This window comes from Mauremys reevesii, linkage group 3, assembly GCF_016161935.1.
Source record: "Mauremys reevesii isolate NIE-2019 linkage group 3, ASM1616193v1, whole genome shotgun sequence".
Classification (NCBI taxonomy): domain Eukaryota; kingdom Metazoa; phylum Chordata; order Testudines; family Geoemydidae; genus Mauremys; species Mauremys reevesii.
This window is the reverse complement of record NC_052625.1, coordinates 11018584-11036241: the sequence shown is the minus strand read 5'-3', so window position 1 is coordinate 11036241 and position 17658 is coordinate 11018584. Positions and strand designations below refer to the sequence as shown.

The 17658-nt window shown below is 42.6% G+C and overlaps 1 long non-coding RNA gene across 1 annotated transcript in view; it reads right to left on the bottom strand.

The window, feature by feature from the left end:
* LOC120401540 overlaps positions 1–17658 on the bottom strand; it is a 39042-nt gene that overhangs the window by 11917 nt on the left and 9467 nt on the right. Inside the window, exon 2 of the long non-coding RNA XR_005596519.1 lies at positions 12571–12663. This is a non-coding gene — a long non-coding RNA (uncharacterized LOC120401540). The remainder of the gene's footprint in view (positions 1–12570; positions 12664–17658) is intronic.

Genomic DNA, 17658 nt, shown 5'->3' with positions numbered 1-17658 from the left:
AACCAGACTAACACGGCTACCCCTTTGATACTATCCAATCCTTGTGCAATGGTTTTAGAACACAACATTTGATGATGGGAATGCAAGTTAATGAGGCCACTTTCAATTATAAAATGCCGATGTTCAAACACAGACAGGAAGATTAGTCTTCAGGTTGAGAGGCCTGACTGGGATTCAGGAAATCTGGGATCAGCTTCTGGCTCTGCTACAAACTTCCTGTCTGACCTCAGGCAAGTCACATGATTCCTCATTTCCCCACCAGTCCGGCGAGGATAACCACCTTTCCTTTGTCTGTCTGGTCTAGAACAGGCATTGGACTGGAAGCTGTTTAAAACGGGGAGCATTTCTTACTATGCACATGTGGAGTCCTTAGCACAGCGGGTCTTGCTTTTGGCCTGGAGATGTTACTATAATACAAATAATTTAAAACAATTAAAGGTCCCAGCTCTGCAGCTATGACTAATCTACACAATCCTTCTTTGTGCAGCTAGTCCAAGGGACCCCTGTCCACTTTAAAATGTCAAATGACGCCAAAGTGGTCAATCCAAACATAGGGACCAAGGGTGGGAGAGGATACAATTGAGGGGCCATCTTCAGCAAGCCCATGTTTAACAACTGCTACAACATAATGATGTTGGACACAATGCTACTGCTCCCTACTCTAAGCACAGGAAGCAACTGTGATATTTCAGATACCACTGTGTGGTAACAGTTGGTAAATGGTGACTGTAGTAGTCAAACTTCTGTTTTCAGCCATGTATCCAGAGGTTTGCGTTGACTGAGGTCTCAATCCTGTCACCTTATTCACATGAGTAATTCTTACTTATACAAGTAGTCACGGTCATGGAACCCAGTGATGCTAGGCAGCTTTTTGTATTACAGGGGAACTCATTCGTGGTCTGGTTGAGACATGTTATGGTATGCACAGAATCGAAACCTATGAGTTCTGGCAGTAATTCAGAGTACTGTGCTCACTCCTTCAATACAGTGCAGGCAAAAGCAATGCATGGGGTGGGGGGGGAGCATACGGGGTCACATGCCCTCTCTCCCTCCCCAGATTTGCTGCTTGGCTTGGACTGAGCATGCTCACATGGACTGACCATGTTCAGTAACACTGCTGAAACCAGCTACACTCACTCTACTCCGCCCACACACACACACACACACACACACACACTATTGGCAGGCATGGGTCATCTCTGACAGTACTCAAATTCTTCATCACTTATTCAGCAAGCTTCAGAAGCAATTTCATCTTCAAACACGTACACTATAGCTGCAATAGATGCAAGATAATAGAAAACCAAGAGATACAACTGGCCTCAGTCATGCACAAATTGCTCAGAATATCACCCACAATCTAAACCCACTTAATTCCTTGCCTTTTATTCATACGGATGAAATGTACCTGGAGAAAGAGGGACCATAAGACCTTGTTTTGCACTGGGGTTTATTTCATCCATAATGATTGCAAAAGGGATCTTAAATTTCCAAGATGAATGCTAATTAATAAACCTTTCTCGGTTGTCTTCTCTTTTTGCAAATAATTAGCTGCACATTTGTAGGAACGTGTGTGTATATGTGTCTCAGAGCTGTTTAAATCAGAACCATAACTCTGAACCCCCTCCCATTGGGGAAAGAGGTGTTCTTACCTGGAGTTAGCTAACTTATGTTAACTGAGTCAAGGTAAAACCCTAGTGAAGACAAGACCATTTGTAGTTTTAACATAAGATAACACGTTGAGGTGAACCAAGGCTCCCTCATAGTCTTTACCTCAACCTGCTAACATGAGTCAAAGCTACAAACTGTTAACTAACTCCAATTAAGAATATACCTTTTTCTTAGTGAAGACACCAAAAATGTGATGTCTTTGCCACTTGTGGAATCCCAAATAATGTGTGTATGTAGGAATATAGATTACATTAACTATTCAACAAGAAATTCCAAAACCTCAACATTTGAGGTTTTTGCATTTCATTTTAATTTCACAGCAAGGGTCTGATTTTTTTGCAAAATAACTCATGAAATGTTTGAGATGTTATTAATAGGGCTGTTGATTAATTGAAGTTAACTCACACAATTAACTCAAAAATATTAATTGTGATTAAAAAAATGAATCACGATTAATATCATTGTTAAACAATAGACTACCAATCAACATTTATTAAATATTTTGGATGTTTTTCTACATTTTCAAATATATTGATTTCTATTACAACACAGAATACAAAGTGTACAGTGCTCACTTTACATTATTATTTTTATTACAAATATTTGCACTGTAAAAATGATAAAAGAAATTGTATTTTTCAATTCATCTCATATAAGTACTGTACTGCAATCCCTTTATCATGGAAGTGTAACTTACAAATGTAGATTTTTTTTTGTTGTTACATAACTGCACTCAAAAACAAAACAATTTAGAACTTTAGAGCCTACAAGTCCACTCAGTCCTACTTCTTGGTCAGCCAATTGCTAAGACAAACAAGTTTGTTTACATTTATGGAAGATGCTGCTGACTGCTTCTGATTTACCATGTCACCTGAAAGTGAGAACAGGCATTCGCATGGCACTTTTGTAGCCGGCGTTGCAAAGTATTTACATGCCAGATATGCTAAACATGTCCCTTCATGCTTCAGCCACCATTCCAGAGGACATGCTTCCATGCTGATAAAGCTCATTTAAAAAATAATGCATTAATTAAATATGTGACTGAACTCCTTGGGGGAGAATTGTATGTCACCTGTTCTGTTTTATCCACAGTTTACCACATATTTCATGTTATAGCACATGATGATGATGACCCAGCACATGTTTGTTTTAAGAACACTTTCACAGCAGATTTGACAAAATGCAAAGAAGGTACCAATGTGAGATTTCTAAGGATAGATACAGCACTCAACCCAAGGTTTAAGAACCTGAAGTGCCTTCCAAAAAAGAAAATCAACCTTCTGCTGGTGGCATCTGACTCAGATGATGAACATGCGCTGGTCTGCTCTGCTTTGGATCGTTATCGAGCAGAACCCGTCATCAGCATGAATGCATGTCTTCTGGAATGGTGGTTTAAGCATGAAGGGACATATGAATCTTTAGCACATCTGGCACGTAAATATCTTGCGATGCCGGCTACAACCGTGCTATGCGAACATCTGTTCTCACTTTCAGGTGACACTGTAAACAAGAAGCGGGAAGTATTATCTCCTACAAATTGTAACCAAACTTGTTTGTCTGAGTGATTGGCTGAAGTAGGACTGAGTGGACTGTAGGCTCTAAAGTTTTACATTGTTTTATTTTTTAATGCAGTTTTTTTGTACGTAATTCTACATTTGTAAGTTCAACTTCCATGATCAAGAGATTGCACTACAGTACTTGTATTAGGTGAAGTGACAAATATTATTTCTTTTGTTTTTTACAGTGCAAATATTTGTAATCAAAGATATAAAGTGAGCACTGTACACTTTGTATTCTGTGTTGTAATTGAAATCAATATATTTGAAAATGTAGAAAACATCCAAAAATATTTAAATAAATGATATTCTATTGTTTAACAGCGTGATTAATCAGGATTAATTTCTTTAATCGCTGGAGAGCCCTAGTTATTAATAAATATTTTAGTATTTGAGCCCCTCTGCTGTCTGTGTCTCTCTCACACACACAGGTACACGTATCACAATCACAGACAGTGTTAAATGTTTGGTGCACAGATATTTTTTCACCAGTGAACACTTGCTGACTGTTTTGAACAGCACTGGCCTATAAAACAAACACCAACTGTTACTGAGAGAAAAGGAAATAAAATATCACCTCAGGATAAAAAGTAGGAGTATGTGGCGTGTTATCAGAATGTGGACATTGTGGCTACGTTACTGTTGTACTGACAGAAGATTACAGGTTGTGATATTTTCAGGTACTTGACTGAACTGGCAGGGGAGGATGTGTTGTGATTAGGTGGTAGTTTCTATGTACATTTCTGTTGACTTTGGTTTCCTTTCCTTGCCCATTTCCTCTTTTTCCTGCATATAATGCACTGCACAGTCTTTGCAAAGAAAACACTGGAGGTTATACAGACAGGTACAATATTCCACATAGCTACATTTCCTTCAGCACAGCCACCTGACCCCATTTCCGCAGGATTAAGCTGTTTTGCTTCCCTTTGCTGCACCATGCGGAGGAGAACCTAAAGGCCTACTTTACCCAGAAGCTGTACACTTCTCCCTTTGCATGTGCCTGCAGCCAGGCTGTCACTTCCCATTGACATGATGGCTTGCAGTAACATTGACCATCAGGGGCGGCTCTATAAATTACGGCGCCCCAAGCAGGGCGGCGCGCTTCGCCGCCCTTCCCTGGTCCCGCGGCCGGGGCAGAAGTGTCTGCAGCGGGTGCGCTGGTTCGCGGCTCCGTCTGGTTCGCATGCCTGCGGGAGCTCCGTCTGAGCCGCGGGACCAGCGCGCCCGCCGCAGTCATGCCTGCGGGAGCTCAAGCGGAGCCGCGGGAAGAGGGGACCCTCCGCAGTCATGCCTGCGGCAGGTCCGCTCGTCCCGGGCTCCGGTGGACCTCCCGCAGGCATGACTGCGGAAGGTCCGCCGGAGCCAAATGCCACCCTGCCCCGACAATGCCGCCCCATGCGCCTGCTTGGCGCGCTGGGGTCTGGAGCCGGCCCTGTTGACCATGTTGATCCTGCAAGATATTTTGAGTATTGAAAAAATATTGTGGGTCACCAGTATGGGAATTGAATGCTGATCTTCCAGAAAGGAAAGTATAACCCATGAGCGTCTGTTTGCATGTTACTTTATAAGCCTTATTGTAGGAATGTGGACAAACGCCCCCAAAGAAATAAATCATGGATTATATCTACAAAGATTTTCTTTCAGACTCTACTTATGTAAAATTAAAAGTGCTTGAGAATAGATTTTGGGATTTTCAAAGAAATTAAGGGAGTTTGATGCTCAAGCCCCATAAAAACTCAGAAGCCATTAGGTTCTTTTGAAAAGCCAACCAGAAGTTTTTGAATACTGTTAACATTTCAAACAACCTGTCAGACTTTGTTTATTGCAATAACGCCTACAGAAATGGTTACTTCAGCCAAAAAACAGAGCTCCATTTACATCAGTGCACATGTTGAGAGGCAATTTGGTCAAGTGGATAGAACTCTCTACTGGAACTCAAGAGACCTGGCTCCTGTTCCTGGCACTCCCACTGATGTGCTGTGCAACTTGGGGCAAATCTCTGGGCTTCCGTTTCCCTCTTTCTATTCTGATTGCAAATTCTTTGTTCTTTTATTGTGTGTATGCACAATGCCCAGCACACTGGAGATTGGCTTTGTAACATGGTGCTCATATTATTTCACCCTTATCTTGATGTTCTAATGCTCTAACCTTAGACTTTTTTTGATTTACAAGGTCAAATGACATGGGGGAACTGGGGAACCCTCATTAACTGAGGAGGTGGAAATGTTTCGGGTTTTATTTATTCTTTTATGGACTTCTACAGCAGCGCTCTCACTTCTAACTAGGTTCTTTCCCTAATATAAACATGAATTTTACCTCTAGCCAGGTGATGTTGCTCACCTATCATTAACATTCAACCAGTAAACAAATTGCATGCTCATTTTAAAGCTCAAATGAATTATAAAGTTTTGTAGTGTAATCTGTGCTTTAACACGTAGACTCTGGCAAGCCAACCTGGTGAGTGGCTCCTAAGCACACAAACCTTCAACTGAGAATGCCCAACCACCAACTGTACATAAAGGAAATTCAGGATCCACAGAAGCAGTATCCGAATGATATCCACTGTTGTGAAAAGATAAAAGGAGAGAGGATGGCCTCACAAGCAACTGGGTCCTAGCCTTTTAAGGCTTTAAACATTGTGACTAGATGTGCTTTATATTACACTAATGTGGAATTTCCATCCAGCTGGGAATTCTGATATTTCAGCATTTGTTTTCAGAACAAACCAGAATGAAAAGCTGAAATATTGATTTTCCCCACCCCCACCCCACCCGAACTAAACAGTCCCAAAAGTTTAAATTCACGAATGGTGAAATTTTCCATTTCAGTTTGCTGAACTGACCCAGAACATTTCATTTTGAGTCAATTTAACAAACTTAATTTCCGTATGGTGTCCATTGCCTCATAGGAGTTGTAGTTCAGAAGTCTGTTGCCTTCATTCTCCCTTTGTGAGCTGGGTGCCCTGCCAGACAACATCGCCCATGATGCATATGCAGCCATGTGACTCCCATGATGCATCACACAACTTGGTCAGATGGCAGTCTGCATTCCATCATGGCAGATGTCATCCAGTCAGGAAGCCCATCCCATAGGAGAGACTGGGGACTCAAACTATAGCTCCACGGAGGCCATGCAGCACAACAGGCAACTGCAGCTTAATGTGGAACTGACTTGAAATGTTTTAGGTTAGTTCATGAAACTGAAATACGTCAGCAAAATTGAAATATTCATATGGAAGATTTGTATTTTGCAGAAACTGCATTTTCTCTTGAAAAGCCATGTCAGTGGAGAATTCCAGACCAGCTCAACATTAAACCTGGAGCAGCATAAGTAGCCAGGGTGGCCTAAGCAAAGGGACCTCCCCTCTGTCCCTCAGAAAGCACTTGAACCTCACGAGCGGAACCTTGCAATATCTGAATTCATTTAGAAGCTCAGTGAGATTCTCAGCTGGTATATAACCATGTAGACACATTGACTTCAGAGCTACACTGATTTACACCCACTGAGGAACCAGCCCACTGTCTTTCTAAATCTGCCAGCCTTAATGTAATGGGGCCACTTCACCCTCTTCACCTCCATTGAGCCCACCCTATGACAGGTGAGAGGTAGCGGTGCTGGTAAAGGAGGGAGACTAGTACTGGGAGAGCAGAAGTCACAGAAGAAATCTTGGTGGTTGTTGAAAAGTGATGGTGGAGTCAGTCCAGGTGTAGCGGAGACCATGCGGAGAAGTCTTGGAGCAGAAAATGAGGAAGTTTGGTTTCGAGTTGGGCACTAGGCCTAGAGATTGTGATGCCCGATACCAAAAAACTTCTCCGTCCCCATCTGCATTCGCATATTTGACTGGTCTTCTCATTTCTCCATATCCGTAATACCCTTCATCTTTTGCCCCTTTTGTCTGCAAATCAGCTTCAGACGGTGGAAACCCTTCCTCTCTCACCCATTTCTGCAGGTTCTGGTGACCTCCATACAATATCTGTTGCAGCTGTAGGCAGCAACCGATTAAGAACAGGATACAACTACGCTCTGTCTTATGTGTCATGTATATGTGTGTGCAACTGTATCTGATCTATAGATACAGTACAACCTGTGACAGGATCAGGCCTGATGGCTACAGGAGAGTAATAGAAGGCAGATATATTAGCCCCAGGTTAAAGTAGGTCCCCTTTCCCTGGGTAAGGTAACAGGGACGGTTCCAGAACCATCAGGAACTTTCTGGAAACAATTAAGGCAGACAGGCTGATTAGAACACCTGCAGCCAATCAAGAAGCTGCTAGAATCAATCAGGGCAGGCTAATCAGGGCACCTGGGTTTAAAAAGGAGCTCACTCCAGTCAGGGATGGGGAAGCCAGAGGAGAGGAAGCGCGTGTGAGGAGCTGGGAGCAAGAGGCGCAAAGAGCTGAGAGTGAGAGGCTGTGCTGCTGGAGGACTGAGGAATACAAGCGTTATCAGACACCAGGAGGAAGGTCCTGTGGTGAGGATAAAGAAGGTGTTTGGAGGAGGCCATGGGGAAGTAGCCCAGGGAGTTGTAGCCGTCATGCAGCTGTTACAGGAGGCACTATAGACAGCTGCAATCCACAGGGCCTTGGGCTGGAACCTGGAGTAGAGGGTGGGCCCGGGTTCCCCCCAAACCTCCCAACTCCTGATCAGACACAGGAAGATCTCTGAGGCTAGCAAAATCCGCCAATAAGCGCAGGACTCACCAACGTAGAGGAGGAACTTTGTCACAAACCATATAGATCTAATTCTGCTTCTGTTTGGAGGTTAGGAAGAGAGAGAAACCTTCACAAAAGAACGCGTGTTCGCAGAGCAGACTGGAAGTGTGGTAGCAGAAGGGATAAAGAATGGAAAGCTGGCAGCATGGACAGCAAAGGGAGGGGCAGGAAGCAAAAAGTGAGCTGTAATTATTTGTAATTAATTTATTTTGTAGAGTTGGAAAAACAAGGCTGGAAGCGGCAATGCACAAATGGTATTTTTGCTGCTCTGTAATTGCAGAAGTTGTTTAAAATATATTTATTGACCCTGCAGACACTCAGTCCTCTGTGTGTGTGTGTGTGTGTGTGTGTGTGTGTGTGTGTACACACTCCCACATGTACTTCCATTTACTTAACGGCAACTAGGCCCGGGGTAAGCAGACATCCAGGCGTGTTTGTGGGTCACAAATTACTGTCCAGGTATTCCAGTCTTTCCCAGACTTCTGAAAGATAAGTGTCTCCCTCCGCTCCTCCTCCCACTCTGGGAAAATGAAACCAATAGGCCCCCTTCTATTCTGCCATGTTATCAGCACAGCATGAGGAAAACTTGCATTGGCACTGTGTCCTGTCCCAGCCAGTCCTTCCCACACAGCCAGAAGGGAGTGCAACACCACTTTGGGAAATGCAGAGCAATGCCAAATTTCAGCCTGATTTCATTTTAAACAGCTGAAATGTGGGGTTATAAGAAAAATGGTAAACCTTCCTCAATTGCATGCCATTTTACTAGCCCTACAGAGATGTTAGGTAAGGGATATTCATAGGAATAATTTGGGGACTTTTAATGATGAAAAGGAAGCTTTTTTTCTACTTTTTATGAACAGCAATATCCACCCCTGCTTTGTAGTTCACAATTTCATCTGGACACATTTCAAATGTTCTACTGCCTCTAATTCAATCTCACACCATAATAAGGAAACATGAATTCCAGGAATAACTAGCTTTAGAAGAAAAGAAACAAATGATTCAATTTCCCATGAATAATAAAACCCCATGTAATGCTTGACAACAGAAATATAATCAGAAAAGAGAAATGGAAAGTATCTGCGTAACGAACAGGTGCTGACAGGCATGCTTAGCTGAAACGGAGTAAAAGTCACATTTTATTTTTGACATTGAACATGGGAACGTGTAGATGGTGCAGGGCTACTCTAGATTGAATTATTATTTCTATTGCAGCAGCACCAAAAATGTGCTGGGCCCTACTCTAGATTGAATTATTATTTCTATTGCAGCAGCACCAAAAATGTGCTGGGCCCTGTATCGACATAGAGATACAGTCACTACTCCTAAAAGCTTACGTCCCAGAAGGTAAGCAGCACATAAAAAGAGAGTGATAAAACTTACAAGGAATTTTTTTCTCCTTCCTTCTCTCCCCAATCCTTTGTCTTCAGTCATTTTTTATCTTGCTAATTTTTTGCAGGCATCATTGAACAGGTGGATTGTGAAGGTAAGGGAACTTAAGCATGTGTTTAAATAGAAAGACCCTCCCAATTCATCTTTAAAAGGACAGTCTGAGAAATTCAATTCAACCCTCAAAACATTTGGATCCAGCAGAATATTTCCAGTCCGCCACTTCGGTGAAGAATTCTCTAACAGGGATTCCTCCGGCTAAGGCACTGACAACAACACAATAGTGACATTCTCTCATAATGCCCAGACCTGATACCAAGCAGGAAGTAGCCACGCGAGCCTTCCACGCTCCTGGCTGTTTTCAGGATTCAACTCCTCTCATCCAGGGCTTCCAGTCCTCACACTAACTCAGTCCACATGCTTGTGGAATTGAATGTGGTAAAGTCATGTCTGAAGGAGAAAGGTTTGGATCATCAGCCCCATTTCCTACAACTTCAGGGTAGAAATGAAAAGTCCTTGACCCGAAAGGCCTGCAATTTACTCATTAAACCACATAACTCCCCTATTTCCTGACTAATAATCCATAAGGGTTCATAATGGGTTAACTCTGCAGTCAACCTTTATTTTTCTTGTTTAGATTTATACAGCAGACATCATAAATTTTACCTCCTAAACAGACCTTTACCTAACATGAGATATTCTGAATAAAAAATATACACTTGCTGAGGCAATTGCCTCATTATATCAAGGATTTAGGAGAGCAATTCTTTTTTTTTTTTTCAGAAAAACAAGAGCCAGTCACCTAAAAATGGAGCACACTAAGTACCTTCTCTTTGGTGGAGACAATGATGTCTGTAAGCTCTGGTGTTTTATACATTCTGTTCCTTTGTAGTGCTGAAAATAACCTTTATTTGTGAGAGGGAGTTTTAGGATTTGTCGGTCTCTGGATTTTTTTCATCTTGAGTTAACTGATTGCCAATTAGGGCAACGAGCAAACATTGTAGCATGGAACAAAATTTGGGGAATGTTCACACTGGCCTTTACAAATGTGTCAATTACCTTGCGTTGATTGGCAATCAATTAACTAAGGTAAAAAAATCTAATGTGGACAAAACCAAAGGAGGGAGAACTGGACACTCTCAGGGCCTGATCCTGAACAGTACTGAGCAATCACGCCTACTATTGGCCAAAAGTCAGGATTTCCCAGGTCACGAGGAATTTTGATATTTCAAAATTTGATTTTGTTCCAAATCGGAACAAAACCAAAATTTTTTTTTTTAATTTCTTACAAACCAGAACCTGTCCTCTCCCGCAAACAAAATACATTTGGAAACACCAACACTTGGTATTTCCTGAGTGAAATATACTCCCCAGGACCAGCAGCCACTGACTGAAATAGAAATTCTCATCAGTTTCATTTGATAATTAGAATGTCAATTTTGGTCAAAAGCTCCTGGGACTTCCAGCATCTGCAGCTCTGGGGCAGCCCACCACGTAGTCTGTCCAGCGGCTGAAGATCCCAGGGCTTCCAGAGGCCCAGGCTAGCTGGCTCACTGGCTGCCCAATCAGCTAGAGCTGGGACTACCAGGGCTTTCAGGCTTCCAGCTCCCTGGCAAGGAGCCAGGAAGGCCTGGCGAGGCAGGTCGTCCCCAGAGCCATGGACTGTGGAAGCCCAGGAACCAGACAAAGCTGATAGGGAACCAGGACAAAACCTGCTTGGCAGACAGGGTTCTGTGGAACCCTGCCCGTGATTCAATGAGAATACATCAAACCCAACTTGCTGTCATGAGACATTTCAGGTTCAATGAACTGGCATTTTGCGATGAACGATTGCAATGTTCGTTGGAATGATGCAATTTTCATTGGAAAATTTCCATCCAGCTCTAACCAAAACCCCCACAGAAGCCACTGGGAGTTGAAACTCCCCCTAACCTGACCAAAAGCACTCAGGCCTGGATCCTCAAAGGGATTTAGGCATCTAATTCTCATTGATTTCAATGGGAAATAGCAACAGGAGTTAAATACCTAAATACCTTTGAGAATCTGGGCCTAAGTCTCTTGCAGGATTGGGCCGTTTGCGTATTTAAAGTCCATACAATGATTTCAGATATTCTACCACATACACAGAGATCATTGTTTAAACAGTATGAGCTGGCTTTGCCACAGAAGAGCTCTTACCACAAATTTCTGACTCAGGTGTGTGCAATGAATGTTTCTTACTGGAAATTGAGCACAGATATGCAGAGATGAAGGTGCAGACAGAGGCATGTTGTGGTACAAACGTTTAACTGGCATGAGTTTGAGAAGGCTGCACATTACTCACCATGATAGAGTTCTGAAAGACATCCTCAGTGCATTCCAGTAAAACCTGTATTCCACCATGCACTGGCGTGTGCTTTGTTGACACTACGCATTTTACAGAAAAGCTATTATAGAAATTGTTACAGCTTTATTTCATATTCGCTGCTTTTGGTACCCCTCTACTTGTGCAGCCTTAGGATCATGAATCCATCTGTACCAGCCTCAGAGTGACAAAAAAATCAGCACTGGTACATCATTAAAACCACCAAACATATTCTAAAATGGAGGTTTTTCAAACGTGTGTCCTCCGATCCATAATGTCATGGACCACTTTCTCACATTCACAATCCCGTGACGTCCCTGTAGCAACACCAATAACTGCTTCTGTAGTGTCTGTGCAATTGAGCAGGCGGAAATAAAGCCGGAAGTGCCAGTACCTGTAACCAGCAGGTGCTCTCCACGCTTGACAGCCAGATATTCAGGCCTGCTGAGCCCACGAGAGCTTCCACTGAAGTCAGTCGGACCTGCTTGGGTGCTCAGTACTTCTGAAAACCCACCCACTCATTTAGATGCCTAAGTATGGATTTAGGAGCCTAATTTTAGACTCCGGTATCTGAAAGCTTCACCCTAAATCCCTAATAATGGCAGTGGACTAAGAAAAAACAAGCAGAACCCCAGTTCTGCTATATAGAAAGAGGGTTCAGAACAAAGTTTCCTCATGTTGATTAGCTTGCCTCTTTCAACCTTACCACCATTTACCACTGGCTTTCATGACCTGTAAATACTAGATTCTGATAGGTCTGCCCAATTCCCCTGTATGTCTATTACCAACGTTTCATTATGCATGCTAAGACATTTCTGTTTGCTTGAGGTACACCAGAGGCATGGAAACATTTTTCAAAGGTAACTCAGTTAACATTAAATGTCAAAATATTACTCACTTCTTTAGCAAGATCATGCAGCTGCAACCTGGAGAATTAATTTGGGATGGTGTCTCTGTAGATTTTAGGGTGTTGGCCTGAGCATACCTTTTGCTAAACAAAAAAATAATTGAATAACTAGAAAGTTAAAACACTGGATGAGACTAACTGAAGGGCAAGAATGAACAGCTAAGCATATAAAGGAAACCTCTTTTTAAGCTAGGAAAGTTATGATTAATTACGGATAAAACAATCAAAGAGACTCTTGATGCCTAAGGTAGGAACATATTCTATTAACTCAGTAGCAAAGTATTCTGCTGATGATGATTATTATTATAGGTTTCCTTGAAAGACTAATCACTGTCGCATCTAGGCACTTCATCAGCATTAATGTATTTATCCTCACAACCCCTTTTGAGGAAGGGAAGGATTATTAGCTCCATTTTACAGATGGGCAATTGAGACATGGAAATAGTAGGTCTGATTCTTTTCTTACAACAATAGCTTAACTCCACTGGTTTCACAGGAGTTACTCCTGATTTACTGGTTTCACAGGAGTTATTCCTGATTTACATTGGTATAAGTGAGATCAGATCTGGCCCCTAAGGATATGTCTACACGGAAAAAAACAACAACAAAAAAAACACGGCAGCAAGCAGGGCCGGCCCACAACATTTTGGCACCTGAGATGGAGAGCTCAAATGATGCCTCCATGCCCCCTCGCTTGGGCCAAAACTTTGAAAGATCTCAATTCTGCCTTCTTCCTGTTCTACTCTTCTCATGGTACTGCGCTGCTACCTACCCTAATAAAGGAGAACTAACAACTTAAAATGCCTTGCTCAAAAATTTTAAGTAACACTTAACTTTCAAATGCCTGAATAACAAATGTAACTTTTCTTGTCTGCCTAGTAAACACTGGCATTTTTATCTGTTTGAATAATCAAAGTGGTGCTTTCCGTGCCGCCTTGGTTGCAAAGATTTGAACTGCTTCCTGAAGGTCCACAGTCTGGGCCAGCTCATGCTCTCTTGAGATGGTTGCAAGGCCAACCAGACTCTCCTGTGTCATTGTGGAGCATAGATGTGTTTTTATTAACTTCAGCTTGGAGAAGCTGCGTTCTCCACTGGCAACTGTTACAGGAAGTGTTAGAAGTATGCGCAGAGCAACAAAAGCATTTGGAAAGAGGGTGGTCATCTTATTTGTGCACATATATTCCAGAACAGCCTTTGGAGTTGATCTTGCTGAAATGTATCTTGAAAGGGCTTTCAGTTCATCACCTAAATCACTTACATCAATATCGCGCATGTCATCATGTGTCAACACTGTCTCTAGTGCCCTGCATTGCTGGTGTAGGTCTTCTTCAGGTATAGTGAAGAGTTTTGGAATATCATACAACATCCCAAATATACTGCTGTGTTCCTTGAACTGTGTGAAATGTTCTTCAACTGACTGTATTGCACAATCTAGCACCTGGTTAAAGAATTTAACTTTGAATTGTTTGCGGTCTCTTATGGGGTTATCCCGTGCCTCGTAATCAAAATGTCTTCTTCTTCGGTGACTCTTGTATTCTTGAATGGGTGGGAAAATAGCTTTAGTGTGAAATTCCTCTGCCAACTTCTGTGCACTCTTCAGAATGTTTTGAAATCCCTTATCTGACCGGTAAGACTGTAGGTGTGACTTTTCTTTGTCCAGTTGTTCCATTGCTCCAGGTATATCAAGTTCATCACCTTGGAGTCTCTTACTTACAACATTTATTTCAAACAGTATGTCATGCCACAACACTAAGCCACACAGAAATTTGAAGTTATGTATGTTTCTGGTGATTCCATTTCCCTCTGCCACTGTTCTCCCACAAACAGTTCCTGTCATAGCATTATCCTCCATAATGGCATCATCTATGTTCCCAATTTGGTGTTTGATAGGCTTTATCAGCTCCACTCGACTTTCCCATCATGTGGCACTCAGTGGTTTCAGTGTCAGAGAGGATGTTCCCAGAAGTTGCTTCAAAATTTGCCATCAATGAGTTGATGCAGAGAAAAATACATAGATGCTTTGAATTACATTAAAAAATTCAGCAGCCTCACTAGAAGCTGATGCTGCCTCACTGAGCACCAAATTCAATGAATGAGAACTGCATGGGACAAGGGTTTAACTCTTGCATCTGTGTCTGGACTCCTCTGTTCTTTCCTCTCATGTTGGCACCATTATCGTTGCCCTGACCACTCATGTCAGCTATCGCAATTCCCATGTCTTCTAGCTTTTTAAGAAGCACATTTGTCATACCAGCTCCTGTAGTATCATCAATGTCAATAAATTCTAAAAATGCTCTCTGACAGTCACCATTGCAGGGGCATTTTCACTAGGTTCTGTTTTTTGTTATAAAACACACAATTAAAGTCATTTGTTCCGCATGGCTGATGTCAGGTGTGCAATCCAGAATAACAGTAATATCTTGCTGACTTCAGATCTGCCACAATCTTCTGTTTGACTTTTGTTGCCAGTAACTGTATGAACTCATTTTGAATGGTTTTTCCAAGGTAGTGGTGTGTGTGTACATTTCTTGGGTGGTGATTCTTCTTAGATGCTCCTGGAGTACAGCATCAAACCCAGGCATAAGTTCCCCGATTTTAAGGAAGTTTCATTGTATGGCACATACAGCTGATCTGAAATGCCATGCAGTGCTAGCTTTTGGGTAGCAAGCATTCTCACAATGGCAATGAGCCTTTTCAGAACAATTTGTCATTAAAGAGACTCTGACACAATCTTGATGCTGATCATCTATGGTGGCCTTTAACCTTAGTCTCATCTCAAGCTCTTTCTACCTATGGAATGCTCTCTGGTGATTTGCTGCCTTCTCATGGCATGCCAGATTTCTAGCCAGATTTTTCCAGTCCTTTCTTCCTGTAGAACCCAATGTGGCTGGAATATTAGACTGGAAGAGTTTGCAACAAAAACAGTATACAGCATTCTGGGGTTTTGAGTACATAAGCCATGGCCTCTCCACTTTTCACCATTGCAGATTTCACGCCAGTAATGTGTTGGATGGAAACTTCTATTTTCATTGTCTTTGGGGAACATGAAGTTTTTCACTTGCTGTGGCCCATGGAGTACAAGGAAGTCCCTCGGGCTGCTGCTCAAGTGGGTCCACAGTCCTGGATCATCTAGACTTAAAGAACTAAACTCAGCAGCAGCTGTTTCATGTGCCTCCACCACACTCTGAGCTACACTTTTCTTCAGGAATGTGCATGGTTACATCCATTTGAGATGGAGATATGGATGCTGCAGTAGCTGCCAGGTCACCTGCACTCTGACTAACTGGAAGATCAGGCATCTCCTCACCACTCACATCCTCACTGGGGCCGGAAGGCTCACCATGAACATTTGTGTCTATGTATCTCAGGAGAGCTCCTTCCTGCTTAGATAGAAAAGCTTCCTTTGCTTTCTTTCTTTTTCTGAATGCTGCCCCAGAGGAGCGTTTTCTTCTTTCACTCATGGCTGCTGTGCTGTGCCAGCTATAGTGGCTCTCAACACTCAGTTGAAGGGGACAAATAAGCAAGCTGGTAACATGGCCTGAGTGAGGGAAGATATCAGCGTCTTAAGGGCCTAACTGTCTCCTACTACTTCAGTTGACTGCCGGGTCTCCTCAAGTGGGTTCAGGGAAGCAGTAGGAAACAGGCAGCTCCCTGAGAAACTGTTGTTAATCAGTCCAGGCTCCTAGGGGTGCTAGAGAGGTATGTAAGAGGCTCCTCCTCCTCTCTCTCTCTCTCTCTGCAGCTCCTGCTGCTTTCTGTTATTCCCTCTCACCTTTTCTCCTGCCTGCTTATGTCTCTTGTGCCCTCCTTCCTCCAGCACAGCACTCCACCATCTCTGTGCATTTAGAGGAGAGAGAATACATATATACCAGCAGCAGACACAATTTTCTACACTCTGGGTCCTAGTGGCGCCCCCCCCCACCCCCCATCTGGCACCTGAGGCGGCCGTCTCAGTTCACCTCATGGTAAGACCAGTCATGGCAGCAAGTCTCAGAGCTTGGATCGACAGACTTGAGTTCATACCATGGCACTAATAGTAGCTGTATATATTTTCCAGCTTGGGCTGGAGCTTGAGCTCTGAAGCCTGCCCACTCCGCTCCCAACTATTTTAGCACAATAGCACAAGTCCAAGTCTGTAGACTAAGACCCTGAGACTTCTGCCACAGGGTTTTTTTTTTTGCAGTGTAGACATACCCTAAATGACTTGCCCAAAGTCACACAGCGAGTCTGTGTCACAATTGTGACCAGAAACCCAATTCCTTGAGTTCCAACCCAGTGCATTAGCCATAAAATCTTCCTTTTCAAAAGAAGACCAAAGCTCTAGTCCATGAATTCTAAGAACAGGGGTGGGGTGACCTGTCTGGCTTCTTATTTCATGAGCAAAAACACAACATCAATCATTGTACTGTGTGTTTGTAAACAAAAAAAATCACAAGGTGATTAATGGATCAGTCCATCATTACGTGGACTTATTTATATTGCTATTTTCAGACCTATATTTTTTCTCTTGCTAGACATATCATTAGAGAGCTGACCCACTGTATTCATTACTACATGATTTTAGAGAAGGTGTTTTTGCAGTAACACCCTTTTGTATTCAAGTTGTCCTGACGCTCTACAAAGAAAAATAAGTAAATACCACTAGCCTAGTGATAGCGTAGTAAGTAAACACAGTAGCCTCTTGGACAACCTACCCACACAATAGGAAATGCATGGATATTGTCTTGGTCAGAGGGGAAATGTTGACCAGAACATTCTAATTATCTCCAGTTTCTTCAGAGTGGCATGCCCTTTTAATCTTCTGTTTGAAAATCCACCCAAAATGGTCGGAAAGGACTTGATTTTAACTTCACCGTGCTGTAAGTTGACTTTTCTCAATTCAGGAACCACAGTAATTCAGGCAGTAAAAGACATTCTATATAGTTGGCGTAGTTGGACAGCACATCAATGAGGACATGGCCAGAGGCAGCCATTTTGGTTATAAGAACAAAACTAGATCAAAGGGCCATATAAGCAGATAAGCCAACAGACCAGACAGAATATCAATAAAGTTCCCAATAGTAGCAGAGAGGGAGATGC